The sequence below is a fragment of the Mirounga leonina genome, unplaced genomic scaffold, assembly GCF_011800145.1.
Source record: "Mirounga leonina isolate KUSES-001 unplaced genomic scaffold, KU_Mleo_1.0 Mir_168, whole genome shotgun sequence".
Taxonomy (NCBI): Eukaryota; Metazoa; Chordata; class Mammalia; order Carnivora; family Phocidae; genus Mirounga; species Mirounga leonina.
The window spans coordinates 25,772,807-25,790,331 of NW_023270426.1; the positions used below are offsets into that span (position 1 = coordinate 25,772,807).

The 17,525-nt window shown below is 46.2% G+C and overlaps 1 long non-coding RNA gene across 1 annotated transcript in view; it reads left to right on the forward strand.

Moving 5' to 3' along the window:
* Positions 1 to 1,350: 1,350 nt before the first annotated feature.
* LOC118016758 overlaps positions 1,351 to 17,525 on the forward strand; it is an 81,195-nt gene continuing 65,020 nt past the window's right edge. Inside the window, exons 1-2 of the long non-coding RNA XR_004680900.1 lie at positions 1,351 to 1,375; positions 9,782 to 9,877. This is a non-coding gene — a long non-coding RNA (uncharacterized LOC118016758). The remainder of the gene's footprint in view (positions 1,376 to 9,781; positions 9,878 to 17,525) is intronic.

Consider the following 17,525-nt stretch of genomic DNA (forward strand, 5'->3'; position numbering starts at 1 on the left):
CTACTATGTCCATAAGGAACTGAGGCTCAGGGAAGTTACATGAAGTCCTCAAAGTTGTACATGTGGAGGGGCGCCTGGGTGGCTCAGTCTGTTAAGCGTCCGACCCATGATCTCCTCTCAGATCTCGATCTCAGGGTTATGAGCTCAAGCTCCGGGTTGGGCTTCATGCTGGGAGTGGAGCCTACTTTAAAAAAAAGAAGTTGTACATGTGGAAAGTGGGAGATGGATTTCTCACCCAGGTCTGTCAGTCTTTCTGCAAAATCCAAGTGCTGAGCACTCAACAGAGAAATAATAGAAATGTTTCACTCAAGGGGCGCGTGGGTGGCTCATTCGGTTGAGCTTCCAACTCTTGATTTTGCTCAGGTCAGGATCTCAGGGTCCTGGGATGGAGCCCCACTTAGGGCTCTGCTCTCAGCAGGGAGTCTGTATCTCTCTCTCTCCCTCTGCCCCTCCCCTGGGCTCGTGCACATGCACTTTCTCTCTTTCTCTAAAATAAAGAAATAAACCTTAAAAAAAAACCAAACCTGCAAGTTTAAAAAAAGAGAGAGAGAAGTTTCACTCAAATAACACCTCCGTAACATACTGTTTAGCAATTTAGTTTTATTTCCTTAGTTTAACCTATTTTAAAAAACTAAATTAGAAAAATAAAAACTTGATAATTGGAGGATATGTAAAATGTTTATGCTGTTTTTCTTTTTCACTAACATCATCAGAACTATCTTCTTTGTTACTTCATGATGTCATTTTAAATAATTGCATACTTCTTAAAACTCAATAGTTTAAAAAACCTGATTTCCTGATTCAAGTGGGCTAGGGCTTGAGAGGACATTTCTCTAAAGAGGACAAAGAGGCTGACAGGTAAATGAAAAAATGATCACTGTTACTAATTATCAGGGGAATGCAAATCAAACCACAATGAGATATCATCTCACACCTGTCAAGATGGCTTTTATAAAAGAAAAAAAAGTGTTGGCAAGGATGTGGAGACGTTTGAACCCTTGCACACATTTGGGAGGAATGCAAAATGGTGCAGCTGCTTTGGAAAACAGTATGGAGGTTCTTAAAAAAAAATTAAAAATAGAAATACCCTATGATCTAACAATCTCACTTCTGGATATTTACCGAAAAATATTGAAATCAGGATGTCAAAGAGATATTAGCACTCCTATGTTCATTGTAGCACTATTCACAACAGCCAAGATGTGGAAGCAATCTAAGTGTCCATCGACAGATGAATGGATAAAGAAACTGGTATATACATATAATGGAGTACTATTCAGCCTTAAAAATGAAGGACATTCTACAATATGTGACAACATGGATGAACCTTAAGGACATCATGCTAAATGAAATACTACATGATTCCCTTTATGAGGTATGTAGAGGAATCTTCACAGAAACAGTGGAATGGTGGTGTTAGGGGCTGGAGGGAGGGAGGGAGAAATGGGAATTACTAATCAGTGGGCATAACGTTTTAGTTAAGCAAGATGAGTAAGTTCTAGAGATCTGCTATACAACATTGTCCCTACAGTCAACAGTAATGTATAATACACTCAAAAATTGGTTTATAGGGTAGATCTGATGTTAAGTATTCTTACTACAATTGAAAAAACAAGGGGGATGCCTGGGTGGCTAAGTCGGTTAAGTGTCTGACTCTTGATTTCAGCTTAGGTCATGATCTCAGCATTCCTGAAACTGAGCCCTGCTCCGAGCTCCACTCTCAGCTGGGAGTCTGCCTGAGATTCTCTCTCTCCCTCTTCTTCCTCCTCTGCCCCTCCCCTCATTCCAGCTCGTGCTCTCTCTCTCTCAAATAAATAAATAAAATCTTTAAAAAAAAAAATGCATACTATTCCAGGAGAGTGCTATCCTTGGGAGGGATTCTTACACAAGGAATTGGTAGGTCTTAGAATATAAATGTTTTATGATTTTTTTAAAAAAGATTTTATTTATTTATTTGAGAGAGAGAGAATGAGAGAGAGAGAACACCTGAGAGGGGATAGGGTCAGAGGACGAAGCAGACTCCCTGCCGAGCAGGAAGCCCGATGCGGGACTTGATCCAGGGACTCCAGGATCATGACCTGAGCCGAAGGCAGTCGCTTAACTAACTGAGCCACCCAGGCACCCTAAATGTTTTATGATTTTTGATATACATTGCTAAATTGCTTTTCAAAAGGGCTATATTAATTTGCATTTCGACCAGTAATTTTGAGGGTCATTTTCGTCACATTCTTGTAGGCATAAGTTATTGTTAAAAAATGAAAAGACACAGAGAAAAAGTCTGACTTGTTTGCTAATATGTACCAGACTATTCACACTGGTTAGTTTGAAGAGTAGGATTAGCCTGGTGGTGGAGGAGAGACAGTGAAGGGGAACGTCTGTTTTCTTTTCTTTCTTTCTTTTTCTTTCTTTCTTTCTTTCTTTTTATCTTTCTTTCTTTCTTTCTTTCTTTCTTTCTTTCTTTCTTTCTTTCTTTCTTTCCTTTCTTTCTTTCTTTCTTTCTTTCTTTCTTTCTTTTTTAAATTGATTTGTTTATTTTAGAGGGAGAGAGAGAGAGAGAGGGAGCATGTGCGTGAGTGGGGGAGAGAGGCAGAAGGAGAGGGAGAGAAGGAATCCCAAGCAGACTCTACTCTCAGCACAGAGCCCGAGGCGAGCTTGATCTCACAACCCTGAGATCATGACAAGAGCCAAAACCAAAAATCAGATGCTTAACCTACTGAGCTACCCAGACACCCCGTATGTCTGTTTTCTACTTTACCTAATGCGGTACTGTTAAAAAAAAGGTTTTTTTTTTTTTAAGATTTTATTTATTTGAGAGAGCGCACAAGAGCGGGGTGAGGGGCAGAGGGAGAAGCAGATGTCAATCCTTACATCCGCAAGACACTGTAAGTCAGGGTTTCTTAGCAGGTAGGATCCAACAGCAACTTGGGGAGATGCTCAGTAAAAGGTAGACTCTTGAGCTTGAGCAGGATCTATGAAATCAGAATGTTCACGGGTGAGCCTGAAAAATCAGCATTTAAACAGCCTCTCCGGAGGCCGTTCTCAGACCCCCCCAAAGGCTAAGAAACACTGTTGAAAGTTTCCTCCTTTGCATTTTATTTTCCCCAGCGATATTATGGCTTCCTTACTTGGAAAGCCCTCCAATGTGCTAAGATGGGGAAAAGTGAGTGAAATATGAGCATCTTTGTTGCAACTTTTCACACTTTGTGTTGCTACTGCTCTGTTGCAGCCAAGCTGTCTTGTAAAAAAGCCTGCTTTCTCCCTCAAACTAGAAAAAAAGCACCCCAAAGGAGGCGGGGTCCAGAATGGCCGTGTGGCTGGGGGTGGTCCTACTGCCCTCACCACCTCTATCCTGGCTCAAGGCCTTCGTGTCTCCTGGCTTCCTTGGAGACACAGCCAGGGGGCCCTGAGACAGCGGCAGTGGCGAATGGGGGTGGGGGGGTGGGGTGCATGCGGGGAGTGCGGGGGGGTGGGGGGTGGGATCCCCTCAGGTCCTGGCTCCCAGTCCTCCTGCTATTTCTTTTTTTTTTTTTAATTTTTAATTTTTTTTAATTTTTTTTTTTTGCGAGAGAGAGAATGAGAGACAGAGAGCATGAGAGGGAGGAGGGTCAGAGGGAGAAGCAGGCTCCCCGCTGAGCCGAGAGCCCCATGTGGGACTCGATCCCGGGACTCCAGGATCATGACCTGAGCTGAAGGCAGTCGCTTAACCGACTGAGCCACCCAGGCGCCCCCTCCTGCTATTTCTTTTGTTTACTGCTGATGCTTTTCCATGGATGGTTTGTCTTCTCTCGGACACTGTGAGCATGTCCTTTCCACGAGTGTGTTATGCCCTGGCCATTTGCTGGCTTATCTCCAGAGGGACCCCTTCACCTGCCCCCACCACCTCCAGCTGCCTCTCCACCTGTCTCTCCCCACCAGAGGTGTTCTTTCCGAACTGTAGACCCGACCATGTCACCTAATAGCTTAGTGATTTAACGACGATGAGAAAGGAGTGTGGGAAATGTGGCCAGAAGGACAGCAGAGAGCCAAACTGTGGAGAATGGAAGATGAAGGTTTGTTGTTGTTAAATGTGGTTTGGTCCTGAGTGTATTGTTTCCTACATTAAAAAAGGAATACAACATACCAAGTGTTATAAACCTGGATTATTCCTTTGAAATGAAAAAAAAAAATGTTTCAACAGTGTCATAGTGGTTAATATAGACAATGTGGAAAATAAAGTGGAAAGTCGAGGGAAACCCTTGCCTGCAGTTCACCCGCCAAATTAAGCTCCTGCCTACACCTGGGTGTGGAACAGTGTGGAGGATGAGGGCACGGGCCTCAAATCGGCCAAATCTGAATTCAGATCCCTTCTTTCCCCACTATTAGCTGGGGGCACCCTTTAGGCAGCTTAATTATCTTCCTGGAGCTTGGATTTTCTCCTTGGTAAAGGGAAGATCAAAGTAGTTCCTAACTTGTCATGAAGGTTAGGTGAGATAAGAATATAAAGCAGTTCATTAGCAGGATGCTTACTTAGTAAGTGCAAGTTCTTCTTCATGGCGTTCATTTCCTTTTGGTCCTTTCCCTGCAGGTAGTATTTTTATTTTCACATACTTGTGATCACATTGTCTTTATAATTTTATTTCCTGCTTGTTATGCTTAACATGGTAGCCGAAGCATTTTCCATGCTATTTTCAACTCATAAACATACATTTCAGTGGTTCCATAATATCCAATTGAATGGATATATCAGATGCATCATAGTTAAGTTAACCATTTCTTTATCGTTAGTCATAGGAATTATTCCAAGTTCCTCATTGCAGATAACCCTATGTATGAACACCTTTATGTGTAAAATGTCACCCTTTTTCTGTCAGTCACTGCCAGTTAACAACCATTTCCTTGGGGAAAAGTCCTAGAAGAGAGATTATAAAGTCAGAGGGCATGCACTTGTATCAAGGTTTATGACCTATGCTGCCAAATTGGTTCCTGTAGAGTCGGCCCTCACTTCTATTTTCAGGGCAACAGACAAGAGACTCGGGCTGAGGGACCTGGATTTTATTATGCAGTGTAGCTGCTGACATGCCAGACAGGGCTGGAGGAACACACTCAGATTCATCTGGCAGCCCTTGGGAGGGTGGACAGGGGCGGGGCCCGTGTTAGGGGCTTCTGGGGTGAAGCTCTGCCTTGCTCTGCAGGGCCTCGGTGCCATAACTGTCCGCGAGACTGGCCATCTCCCCGTAGCAGCTAGGGGTACCATCTATAGGAGAGCTTATGCTCACAGTCTCACAATCCCGTTTTCTTGGTGAGTTGCTCCACTTGTGCGTGCTTTGTCCCTCTGGCATAAGTCACTTCAGGTTGTTTCTGTCCTCCATGATCAAAATGACAAGGACTCTTCATCTTTAGGGATCACAATATAAGACAGTAAGTTTGGGAGCTCTGGTGTCACTGCCTGGATGGGGGTCCCAACCCTGCCACTTAGTATCTGTGATATGGGGCCACACTTTCCCAATCTGGAAAATGGTGTCTACCTCATAGGATTCAAGAAGGCCTTGTATATGCAGCAGAGAAAGCGCTCAGTGTTTGGCAGTGTTCTTCTCTATCTCCTTCTTTTTAAATTAAAATATTTGGTTGAAAGAAAGTAATTCAACCTATAGATTCACCACTTTCCTTCCTTCTAAAACCCAGCAAGGGCATGAGCATTAGGGAACAATATCAGGAAGCCCACCTTCCCCAAATATGTGCCTATCTGAAACCATGGGGAGGGAGGGAAGGAGGTTGGGGAAGCCGCAGTGATGGACCCGACCATCCTGGGATGGGATACTCTAAGGGCTCAAACCAGGACAGTCCCTGGCAACCTGGGGTGCTCGGTCATCCTAGCATGATGGTACTGGGTGACAGGATCTGGTAAAGTTGTCCAACAGAGAGAGAACCAAAATCTGGAGTATTTGGTAAGGATTGTCTTTTCCTTTAGTTATTGTTTGACAAACCCACTTGGGACACTCACTTCACCTGGAACTTCTTGGGATGAATTGGCTGTGAGAAAGGAGACCCACCCACCTGGGGTGGGGGTGGGGTGGCTGATAGTTAAGAGCCTCCCAGGAAGCAGGGGCCCGGCACTTGAAGTATCTTCCAGACTCTGGGGTGAGTGAAGTGAAGGCTATGTGTAGCGCTCACCCTTTTTCCAATCCTGGCTGGTTGAGCTGTCTCCAGAAGCTCTCTTTCTTGGCAGTTAGGGGAGTTGGTAGCTCTCAGTGGACGACGACGACGGTTGGTTCCCACTTCTGCCCCAGGTACCTTCCTAGACCTGGGTCTGTCTCCGTACATACACACGTATAGTACCCGGAGACAGAGGCCGCGGGAAGGGAAAGTGACAGAGCTTAGGCTGCAGGCTAGTGGAGGGGGTCAGAGTCTATTTCCTCTTCCAGCCCTTTCAAAGCATTTTTAATCCGATTAGGTTTTCAACAAACACTTGAAGGTTTGCCCTCCTCTGAGAGGCTCACAGGGCTGAGGAAGAGCCTTCCTCTGTTTGCTTTTCCTTTATGTGGAAACCTACTTGGGCGGTTTCTACAATCAACTCTCCCCCCCCCCCCGCCCCCCCCCCCCCCCCCCCCGAGATTCCAAGCAGGCTGGAATTCACCAACCACAGGGCCCTGGCTCCCGTGGCTTTCCGGGCCTAATGAACCCTCGGTAGACTAACCGCCCTCTTGCAGGGCAGCCTGCAGTGTGGCATCTCTCCTTCTGTGGATGGACAAAGCCAGGAAGATGGGGGCCAAGCTGGGCTTGGTTTTGGAGAGCAGAGACCTGGCTCTCAGCCCCACACTGCTCCTCTTCCTTCCCCTTTTTATTTTAGTAAACTCTACGCCCAATGTGGAGCCTGAACTCACCACTCAGATATCAAGCACTCCCCTCCCCCTTTTATTTTTATTTTCCATTTTTTAAAAAGATTTTATTTATTAGAGAGAGAGCATGAGAGGGGGGAGGGTCAGAGGGAGAAGCAGCTTTCCTGCTGAGCAGGGAGCCGGATGCTGGACTTGATCCTGGGATTCCAGGATCATGACCTGAGCGGAAGGCAGTCGCTTAACCAACTGAGCCTCCCAGGCGCCCCTCCCCTCCCCTTTTTAATTAAGCCCCTGCTAGGGGTCATGCAGTGTCTATGTGCTGGGAGGAGGAGACTCACACAAACAGACATGTGTCGGACTGTATAGATGGAGAAAACACTGGAAGTGGGTGGCGTGGAAGGGAAGGAGGGTGGATGGTCAAGATAGATTGCTCTGCTTTGTACTATATATCAGTATATTATATAGGTAGCAAATTATACATACATATTCATGTACATGTTAATATACATATTAAACCAGAGACTTAATCCCTTGTGATCAGTAGGATCACTGCTAGGTGAGGTACGGGGTCAAGCCTTGGAAGATTCAGGAATGACTTCCCAGGGGAGGCGGCAGGTAAACGGACAGTGAGAGACAAGTGGAAGTAGCTAGGTTTGTTCATTCAACAAAGAGTTGTTGAGCGTCGGAGGGATGTCAGACACTGCTCTAGAAGCTAGGAGGCTGCTGGAGAGCAGAACGTGTGCAGACCCTGCCAATCCAGTGCGGAGACACAGATGAACGAAAAGACCACATGTTAGGTGGTGGTGAAGAAAACTTCTTGTGGCACAGGTTAAAACGGTAAGGAAGGCTTGATCAGGACTGTTTCTGTAGGGAAAAGAGAGTGAGCTCAACGCTGAATATAACAAAGACAGCTGGACGTCTGTAATGAGTGGAAGTGGGTCCGTGGATGGAGGAGACATCAAGGGTGGGGAAATTCTTGTTAAATCCCCAGGATTCTTGCAGAAGGCAGGCCAAGCAGTTAAACATCAGAGGTGGGGGGTGGAGGAATTTGGGCAGATATCAAGAGTATGGGCTCATTAGCAGGGCTCATTGTTGAAGCCTGGCCAAGGTGGAGGCCTAGTTGACAAGGGCTCGGAGGAGCCTTACAGAAGTTTGGTCAAAGAGAGTGTTTGGTGGTGGTGAAAGGTGCTGCGAATTAAAATAAAGGACGCCGGCGCCTGGGTGGCTCAGTCGGTTAAGCGACTGCCTTCAGCTCAGGTCATGATCCTGGAGTCCCGGGATCGAGTCCCGCATCGGGCTCCCTGCTCGGCAGGGAGTCTGCTTCTCCCTCTGACCCTCCTCCCTCTCGTGCTCTCTGTCTCTCATTCTCTCTCACAAATAAATAAATAAAATCTTAAAAAATAATAATAATAAATAAAGGACGCGTGGGAGAGAGCAGCTAGAGAGAGATGGGGGCTGCTTTTTATCAGACAGTGTTAGCAGGGCCTCTTGAGGAAGGTAATTTCCCAGCAGAAATGTAAACGGTGTCAAAGAGCCAGACTTTCAAACACCCCAGAAGAAAGTGTCCCAGGAAGAGGAAACAGCAAGTGGAAAGGCCGTGAGGGGTGGGTTGGTGTGTCTGAGCAACCGTGAGGAGGAAGAGGTCTGCAGCGGAAAAGTGGAAGGAAAGAAGGTCAGAGAAGGCGTGTGTGGGGGTGGGTGAGACCCTGCAGGGTCTTTCTTGTAGGATGTGATAAGAAAGGATGAGGGAGTGGCCGGAAGGATAATCTGGGCCCAGGTTAAGAGGGAGTTTTGCTCACCTGGAGGGCTGCAAGGGGTTCTGTGTTGCCCAGGTATAAAAAAGGCGCATGTGCCAAGGAGAGTGTCTGGGGAGGTCAAGAAGGTGGAGGTGGACGTGGCTGGGGGGCACAGGGGAGGAAGACTGAGAGCCAAGGGGGAGGGGCGGACCATGTGGGTCCTGTTCCAGCTTTTCAGTCATTTTAATGAGAGTCTCCTTCCCTGAGTAAAACTCAAGCAATAAAGGGAGGAATGCCTCCCCATTTAACTCGAAGGAGAACTACAGAAGACGCGAGGAGGGTTGGTTGAAATAAAGTTGGAGCTGCCCTGGTTTGGCTGGCTGCCATTCCTATAAATATCGCCCTCCCGGTCCTGGAAAGGCATCAGTGACGGCTGTTGCGAGCTACTGGGGAACATCCTTCCTGTTCAGATGTCCAGGAGTTGGCTTTGTGTGGACATCCGCGCAAAGTGCCTGGAAGCAGGGGGTGAGCGCGCAGAACAAGAAGTTCGGGATTCTGAGCCCACTCCTTTTACTCTTGGGGCTGACCCCACTTCCTCTGGGGGCCCAGGCATCCCTCTGGCAAGTCTTCAGCAAAGAACTCTGCAGAAGTCATTGGCCAGACTTAGAACTAATCCTTTGTGCCAAAGGGGTTGGTGGAGGGGAGGGAGCTTTGCCAGAACCAGGATGTTCCTTGCTAGTGGTGAACCCTGCTGCCTCCCAGCCATCCCACTGCTTTTCTTTGGGAAGTGGGGGAAATGGGATGGAGGGGCCAGTGTAATTCGGCAACATGTGAGTTAAAAAGCAGATGAAAACCCACAGAGTAACCAGACATTCTTCTCTTTGCATGCAAGATCCTGCTGAATGTTGGAAGAGGAAGGAATATTTTTCTTGCTTTTCAGACATTACATCCTGTGAGGAGAAGATTTGGAACAGATGGGGGCCAGGGGGACCTCACTGTATTTGCTTGTTTCCCCCTACCCCCTCCCACAACCAGAAATGGTTCATTTATTTTTTTCCTAGTGAAGTTAAATGTTTTTTTTTTTTTTTTTTTTTTAAAGAGAGAGTAGGAAAGTAAGATATCGGGGCTGGGGAGAAAATCCACAGGGTTCTAGAAAAAAAAATCCACTTTTGATCACAGAAGCTAATTCTAAGTCTAAAGATAGATAATTAACTCAAAATTTCATTTTAGGTTTAATCGCTGTTCCAGTGACTTATACATTAATGAGGGGAGCAAGATGAAGGATCCCTTACCAGGTGGAGAAAGAAGCTTTCTGAGTAGTGAAAGGTAAGGAGTGTTTCTGAAATCGTGGGTACACAATATGGGAAAAACAAAATTGATAGTGTTTTGTGGGAGTAGCCCAGATGTCTGCATGATTTTTAGCCCCCTTCTGTTGGAGTGATTGCTTTAGAGAAGATAGTGAGTGTGGTGATGTAAAGTGGGCTCTGGTGTACTTGATTGGCTGTAGCAGGGTCCCTGGTAGAGCGGGGTCCCTGGCATGGCTGTGGGCAGCTAGATGCCTGGTGTGATATTAGTCCCCAAACCATAGCTGGTCCTTTTTGCTGAAGAATGTTCAGAGCACAGTTCCCCTTCCCCTGAACCCTGAAGGGGACTCTGCCAGTGGAGTCTGGTGGCAGTAATTAGCCGGGGTGGGCCAGCCGAACTGCCTGCTGTGGTTTTATCTGTTCCCCAAAGGGAGTATGGGGTGATTGCATGTGAAAAGGGAAGAGCACGCAGCCTCTGTGTTTTCCGTTATTGTCCTTCCTTTCTGACTCCTTGGAGCCTGTGTTGGGGCTGTCTCTTAATTCTTGGGAGGGGATGGTGAGTGCCCAGCTCTGGTCCACTGCTTGCCTCTAGCATGCTGTTTCTGAAGGATGTTCTGGAGAGTTGGTTTACTGAGTCAACAGCCCCAGCAAGCTGATTCGGGAAGGGGAAGAGGGAGGTGCTAATGGTTGTAAGCTCAGGTTCCCGGTGGATAGGGAGAGCTACTATGTTGGGCTCTCCTCCCCGCCTGTACGATACATCTTGCTATGGCAAGAAAGACCTAATTTAGGGGCACCTGGATGGCTCAGTCAGTTAAGCATCTGCCTTTGTCTCAGGTCACAATCCCAGGGTCCTGGGATTGAGTCCCAAATTGGGCTCCCTGCTCAGTGGAAAGCCTGGAGTGGAAAGCTCTCTCCCTCTGCTGCTCTCCCCTGCTTGTGTGCTCAGTCTCTCTCTCTGTCAAATAAATAAATAAAATCTTTTTTTTTTTTTTTAAGACCTAATTTAAAAATTAGTTGACAGGAGAGAAATATGGCCCATGTGCCTAGAATGGGATCTCCCATCTTGATTCTTCATTCTCAACTTCTAGAACTAGATAATGTGGTAGATGATATGCGATGAGAGCAGTAGGTCCTGCCTCCCTGCCTGTTGTTCACCTCCCCACAGACGTGGTCTGGCCATTGGAGAGGATTCTGGAAGAGCAGCACATACTGCTTGAGTACCATTACCTACTGGGCACTGCAGTTAGGACTTCAGAGGACACATCAGTGAATAAAATACAGGTCTTGTTTCCCCAGAACCCAAATGCCCATATAAGAGCATTTAATTCATGGTGGAATCACCAGGGGTAGGCAAGCATATACAGAAGGAGACCAAATAATTTCAGTTAGCAAGTATTAATTGAGTGCCTGCTATTTGTGAGACCCTGGGGATACAACAGAGGATGGGACAGACAGAGTACCCATCTTGTTGGAACTATAGTCTGGTGCAGTGGATGGCTTCGTCAAAGGCTCTGGAGCTACAGTCTGTGGGAATTGCTGTGTTAGAGGACACAAAGGGTGCTGTGGGTCTGTCATGCAGACTTGGGGAACTGGGAATGCCTTCCTGGAGAAGTGATGTTTAAGTTAATCCATGAATAAGAAGAGCCAACATTTGTCGAGTGTTTACTCTTATTAGTTGGCCTGGTACTGTCCTTTAGTCCTGACATCACTTTTTTTAATTTTAATTTTAATTTTTATTTATTTTTTGACAGCGAGAGAGACAGCGAGAGAGGGAACACAAGCAGGGGGAGTGGGAGAGGGACAAGCAGGCTTCCCGCGGAGCAGGGAGCCTGATGCGGGGCTCGATCCCAGGACCCTGGGATCATGACCTGGGCTGAAGGCAGACGTTTAACGACTGAGCCACCCAGGGGCCCTAGTCCTGACATCACTTTTATTTGTTCCCTCTTTTACTCTGAAAAGTACTGTGTGGGGGTGTTGAGTCCTATGGAAACCCGTGACGTGCCCAGCGTGGCTGCGGCACCTCCACACTAGAGTAGTGCCCGCTCATACTCCGTGCTCGAAAATGACCTGTTGGCTGGTCACTGGACTTACCTCATTTCATCCTCAGAACAACCCTGGGCTGGGTAGCAGTTTAGTGGTTAGGGGTGCTTTTGGTTGCAAGTAAGAGAAATCTTTTGTAACAGTGGCTTTAGTCACGATGGCGTTTATTGTGGACAAAACAAGAAATATGGGGTTGGTGGTCCACAGGTTGGCAGGGGCTCACCAATGACATCAAGGACTCAGATGCTTGTTCTCTTTCTACTCCACCATCAGGGGTGGCTACGTAATTTATGGGGTCCAGTGCAAATGAAAATGCAGGATTCCTGGTTTAGAAAGCGGGGGGAAAAGTGCCGTTTAAGGTACTAAAATGTAAAGCTTTTTTACTTTCTTTGTAATCTTTCTTTTGACTATGGCAATTTATTTGCTACTTAATGTTCTAAGAAAAGAAATTACAATATTAAATTGTGACCACAACTTTTACCGTTTATATTGTGAAATGCTGGTTTTAAATGCAAGCATAAGAGACTTTAACTTGGGGCGCCTGGGTGGCTCAGTTGGTTAAGCGACTGCCTTCGGCTCAGGTCATGATCCTGGAGTCCCGGGATCGAGTCCTGCATCGGGCTCCCTGCTCAGCGGGGAGTCTGCTTCTCCCTCTGACCCTCCCCCATCTCATGCTCTCTCTCTCTCATTCTCTCTCACAGATAAATAAATAAATAAATAAAATCTTTAAAAAAAAAAGAGACTTTAACTTGTATGCAAAATTATGCCATTATATTCAAATGAGATAATATGTAAATTATCTTTTTTAGCAAGGTGTTTTTCTTCTAAAATGTTCACATTTATCGATGAAAAGTAAAAAGCAAATTAAAATTTACAATTAGTGTTAAAATTGTAATCAAAATTATTTTAAAGCTAAGAAGCCATTTCAAATTTTTGAAAGTTAAATCTGAGTTTTTTTTAAGAATTTAATATCTGCAGTTATAGTGCTCAATGTCCATTTCATTTGCAAAATAAAGAATTAGTATTATGTTTCATGCATGCTCTGTTTCATATGAGTGCGGGAGGAGGAGTATGTGCATGTATGACATGCATATATGCAATAGGATGTAATTTTGCAAAGTGTTCCTCAACCGCCGTTTGCAGCGGGCATTACTATAGCTCTGATGTGTGAGTACCTCTGGAACCCTGAATAGGAACAGAAGCAAGAAAATGGATATTCAGGACTCCTGAGTTTCTATACTTTATTTTGCAAGAACGTGCTGCCTTTGTGCTGAGAGGAAGGACCCAACAGGCTCATTTGTCTTCTCTCTTCTGTGAAGGCTCCTGCCACTCAGGTCTTCCTTACAGTCATAGCAGTGTTGGTCTCTGGTGGTGGCCAAAGCACAATCCACAACCTTCTCATTTGGAGGGCAGCTACCTTTTTTTGAGGATGTAGGGCAAGAGATGGGAAGTGTTGGTCTGGCATCTGAACAGTGCTGGTCATCACAGCACATGCTGAGGGTTATAAGTCGTGCTGTGTGACTCTCAGGGACAGAGGTGCCCGTGTGTTCTTTAGCTTTTACGTGTGTGTTTGTGATAGATGAGACCCTCTAAAGCATGGGGCTCAGGGAAGGGACCTCTCTTGCCTGGTTCTAAGGGTAGTACTGTGTTTCTAGAAGTCCTCAGCCAACTTCTTTTTAAGTTGTATTGGTCAGGATTAATCACTGGCAAAAGGAAGGTGGGTTTCTATAATTTACTTAAACCAATCATGATGGATTCCCTAGAATGAGCATGCGGCCTCTGAAAGAAACTGGGGTTCTGTTAGTGAAGAAGAAGAGAGATAGCTGGGTACTCAACCAATGATGTGTCCTCAATTATTATTTTCATTTTTCTGAAAGGGAAATTGAAGCTTGGAAAGGTTAAAGTCACACACCTGGAAAGAGGTGGAACTGTGGTTGAACTCAGGAAGCCTGACTTGGAATATGTCTTTTTTTTTTACTTCGAATATGTCTTGACCACTGTCCTTACTGCTTCCCCTGGCTGTTGAGTAGGAGTTAGCCTTGTTGAGGGAGTGAGGCAGTAAAGAGGGCTGGAAGGAGCATTCCAGGCAGAGGAAACAGCAGGTGCAAAAAGCCCAGAGGGAGGCAAGAGATGGCATGGTCTAGCTGAGAAGTGAAAGATATCATGGGAACCTTGAGCCATACTGTGGGGAGCACCGGGGGATGAGGCTGGAGAACAGATGCAGCTAGGGCTGCTGGGTGGAGACCGGAGGTGCCAAGATTAGAAAGAGGCACGGGCTAGGAGGTTGTTGAAAGACTCTAGTGCGGCTGACATAGTGGTAACTGAAACAGGGGGGCAGGGAGAAGGGTATGTGTGTGATCAAAAGGTATTTAGAAAGCAAAATTGATAAGATTTGGTGATATAAAGGTGGAAGGAGAAGGAAGAATCAAGGATAACACCTGAATTTGTGGCGTAGAAATGGGTTGGTGGACCTGCCATTCAGATATAGAAAACAGGAGGTGGTGCCAGGGGAGAGGGGAGAGGAGAATGTGTCCAATTTTTTTTTTTTTTTTTTTAAGTCTGATGTCCCACATGTCAAGTTCAAGGACATATAGTAGAGTTGCCCTGTAGACTTTAGAGTCTGCAACTCAGAATAGAAGTCTATGCTAGAGAGATGTGGGGCTTCTTCATGTACAACCTTCGGATTCCACTGTGGGTGAATGTGCAACATGTGAATAGGGAGTGTAGGACAAGCCTCAGAATCCCAGTGTATAAGAAAAGGGGGCCCACAGAGGAAACTGGGAAGTTGCTGCCTCAAATAGAAGAATTCAGGAGAATTTGGTGTTACTAAAGCCAAGGAAAGATGACTTTAATGAGGGAAAGTAAGCCCTGAGAAATGGGTACCATGGTAATTGACAGATTGTAGCGAGGGGTGTGCCATAGAGTGCCACAACTTGGTAGCAGGAAGTTGACAGGACACTGGGATGTGGCAGAGTAGGGGGGTTTGGATGGAAGGGGTGGTAGCTATAGAGCTATGGGAGGATCCAAGGAAGGTTTAAAAAAACACACAAAACAAAACAAAACAAAAACACAGGGAAGACTTGGGCCTGTTGAATTGCTGGTGAGAAGTAGATTTCTGGTAGACCAGAAGTTGCAGAGACAGAGAAGAGGTGGGTAACAAATAGTGCAAGCACCTGTGGGGGCAGGAGGGGGTGGGATCTAGGGCTCAGATGGGGAGGGTACTCTGTCTGAGGGAAGGATGTGGTTCCCATTGGAGCAGGTGGGGAAAAGGCAAGGAGGATGCACATGTGGGAGCGTGTGTGGGACCAAGAATTTGAGTTTCCATTTGGATGGTTTGCTCTGTAAGGCAGCGGAAAGAGGAGGCGGTAGGTCAGATGTTTAGGAAGGCTGAGCTCTGAATTGTCTCCCATGGAGACAAGAGGGCTGTCTGGGGAGAGGGGGAGCAGCTCCACTGTGCAGCTTCATCCAGCATAGCCATGCATGTCCCTGTACTTAGAAGGGTTTCCTGCTTCAGTGCTCTGCTGCCACTGTCTTGGAATTCTTACTTATTGAATGAAGAGCCCCTCGTTTTCATTTTTTTTTTTTTGTATAAATATATCCCTTGTAATATTTGGGACACTTATTAAAAATTATTCATTGTGCATCTGAAATTCAGATTCCACTGTATTTTATCTGGTGACCTTACGTGGAGCTGGGAAATTATTTGGCTGGTCCTGCTGGGAGGCCGAGGATGATAGTGAGGTGGTGTCCCAGGTCCCAGGAGGTCTCCTCTATGAAGTGGTGGTGGGTGTGCAGACTGGGTTTGTTGTTGCTGTTACTTAGAGGCTGCGCAACCATCTCCCGAGGTCCCAGCCACCTGAACGTCTGTGTGGAGAAGGCAAATGGTATGGGGCATCTGGATTCAATCATTTCCCGCCTCACTTGGGTGAAACCCAAAGGCCTTACCTACGTTTGTGAGGCTCTGCCTTGCCTCCCATTTCAGCTCCCACCCTTGCTGTGTGTACTGCAGCCTCTGGTCAGCTTGCTGCTCCTCAAACACTCCCAGCTCGGTGAGCCCCAGGCCTCTGCTCTGCTGGTTCCTTCTGCCTGGAATGTTCTTGGTGTAGGTCACCTCAGGGCTTCTGGTTCTTTGTTCCCTCTGGATCCCTCAGAGGTGTTCCCTGACCACCTTTTAAAAAAATTTTATTAAAAAAAAATTTTTTTTTTAATTTTTAAAAGATTTTATTTATCTATTTGACAGAAAGACAGAGCCAGAGAGCAAAAGTGGAGGAAATGGCAGAGGGAGAGGGAGAAGCAGGCTCCCCACTGAGCAGGGAGCCCGATGTGGGACTCAATCCCAGGACCCTGGGATCATGAGCTAAAGGCAGACTCTTAACCATCTGAGCCACCCAGGCACTCCCTGACCACCTTTTTACAACAGTGCCACCCCCTCCATCTTTTGTACTGTTCTGTGTTGCCTCCTGTCATTTCTCACCACCTGATAAACATTTATTTTGTCTCTTTGCTTTAAAATGAAAGCACCACGGGGGTACTTTATCTCGCTTACTGATGTAACCCCCGTTCCTAGGCACACAGAGGAAACTTAAACATCTGTTGAAGTGATACATAAAATTATACATCTTATCAGTATTTTATTTTATTTTTTAAAGATTTTATTTATTCATTCGCGACACAGAGATACAGAGAGAGAGAGCACGAGTAGGGGGAGAGGCAGAGGGAGAAGCAGGCTCCCTGCTGAGCCAGGAGCTGGACATGGGGCTCCATCCCAGGACCCTGGGATCATGACCCGAGCTGAAGGCAGATGCTTAACCATCTGAGCCACCCACACACCCCCATCTTATCAGTATTTTAGATCAAGCTTTTTAATAGGTGAATTTTTAAAAATTTTGGGGTGTGTGTGTGTGTGTATATATATCTGTAATGCTCAACGAAGAAAGGAATGAACTAATGATATGTACACCAACATAGATAAATCTCAAAAGCATTGTGATAAGTGAAAGAAGCCAGACTCAAAAGGCTACACACTGAATAATTTCATGATATTCTAGAAAAGGCACCGTTATAAGGACGTCAAACAAATCAGAGGTTGCCGGGGCTGGGAATGGGGGCAGGGGTTGGTTGGCACAAAGCAACTGTTTGGGGTGATGGAAATGTTCTCTGTCTGGACTGTGGTGGTGGTTACACAACTCTGTGCTTTTATGAAAATTGATAGAGCTCTTCAGTAAAAGGGGTGAATTCTACGTAAATCACACCTCAGTAAACTTAACTAAAACATGCCCTGTTCTCATCTGGACTTCTGTTATAGTATCGGAGCACTTCTTGTGAGAGTTAGCTAATAATTCACTCTGCCTGGTGGCAACGTGACCGCAGCCCTATGGTGTCACTCAGGCTTACTGCTGCCAGTGAATGCTTGTGCCAAGAAATGGACTTGTTCTTAAAGTGAGAGAGATTTGTTTAGGTGGAAATCTGTTGTTGATGTCGTTCTCAGGATCTCCCACTCCCTTTTAGGAAGAGAACACCTTTTCCTGTGTTGGGTGGGGCTGACCTCTGCCCTGTGTCCCTAGGAGTGGTCATGTGATCTGAGCCAGTTGAGTTCTCTCCAGCACTTTGCTGCCAGAGCTCTGTGAGGA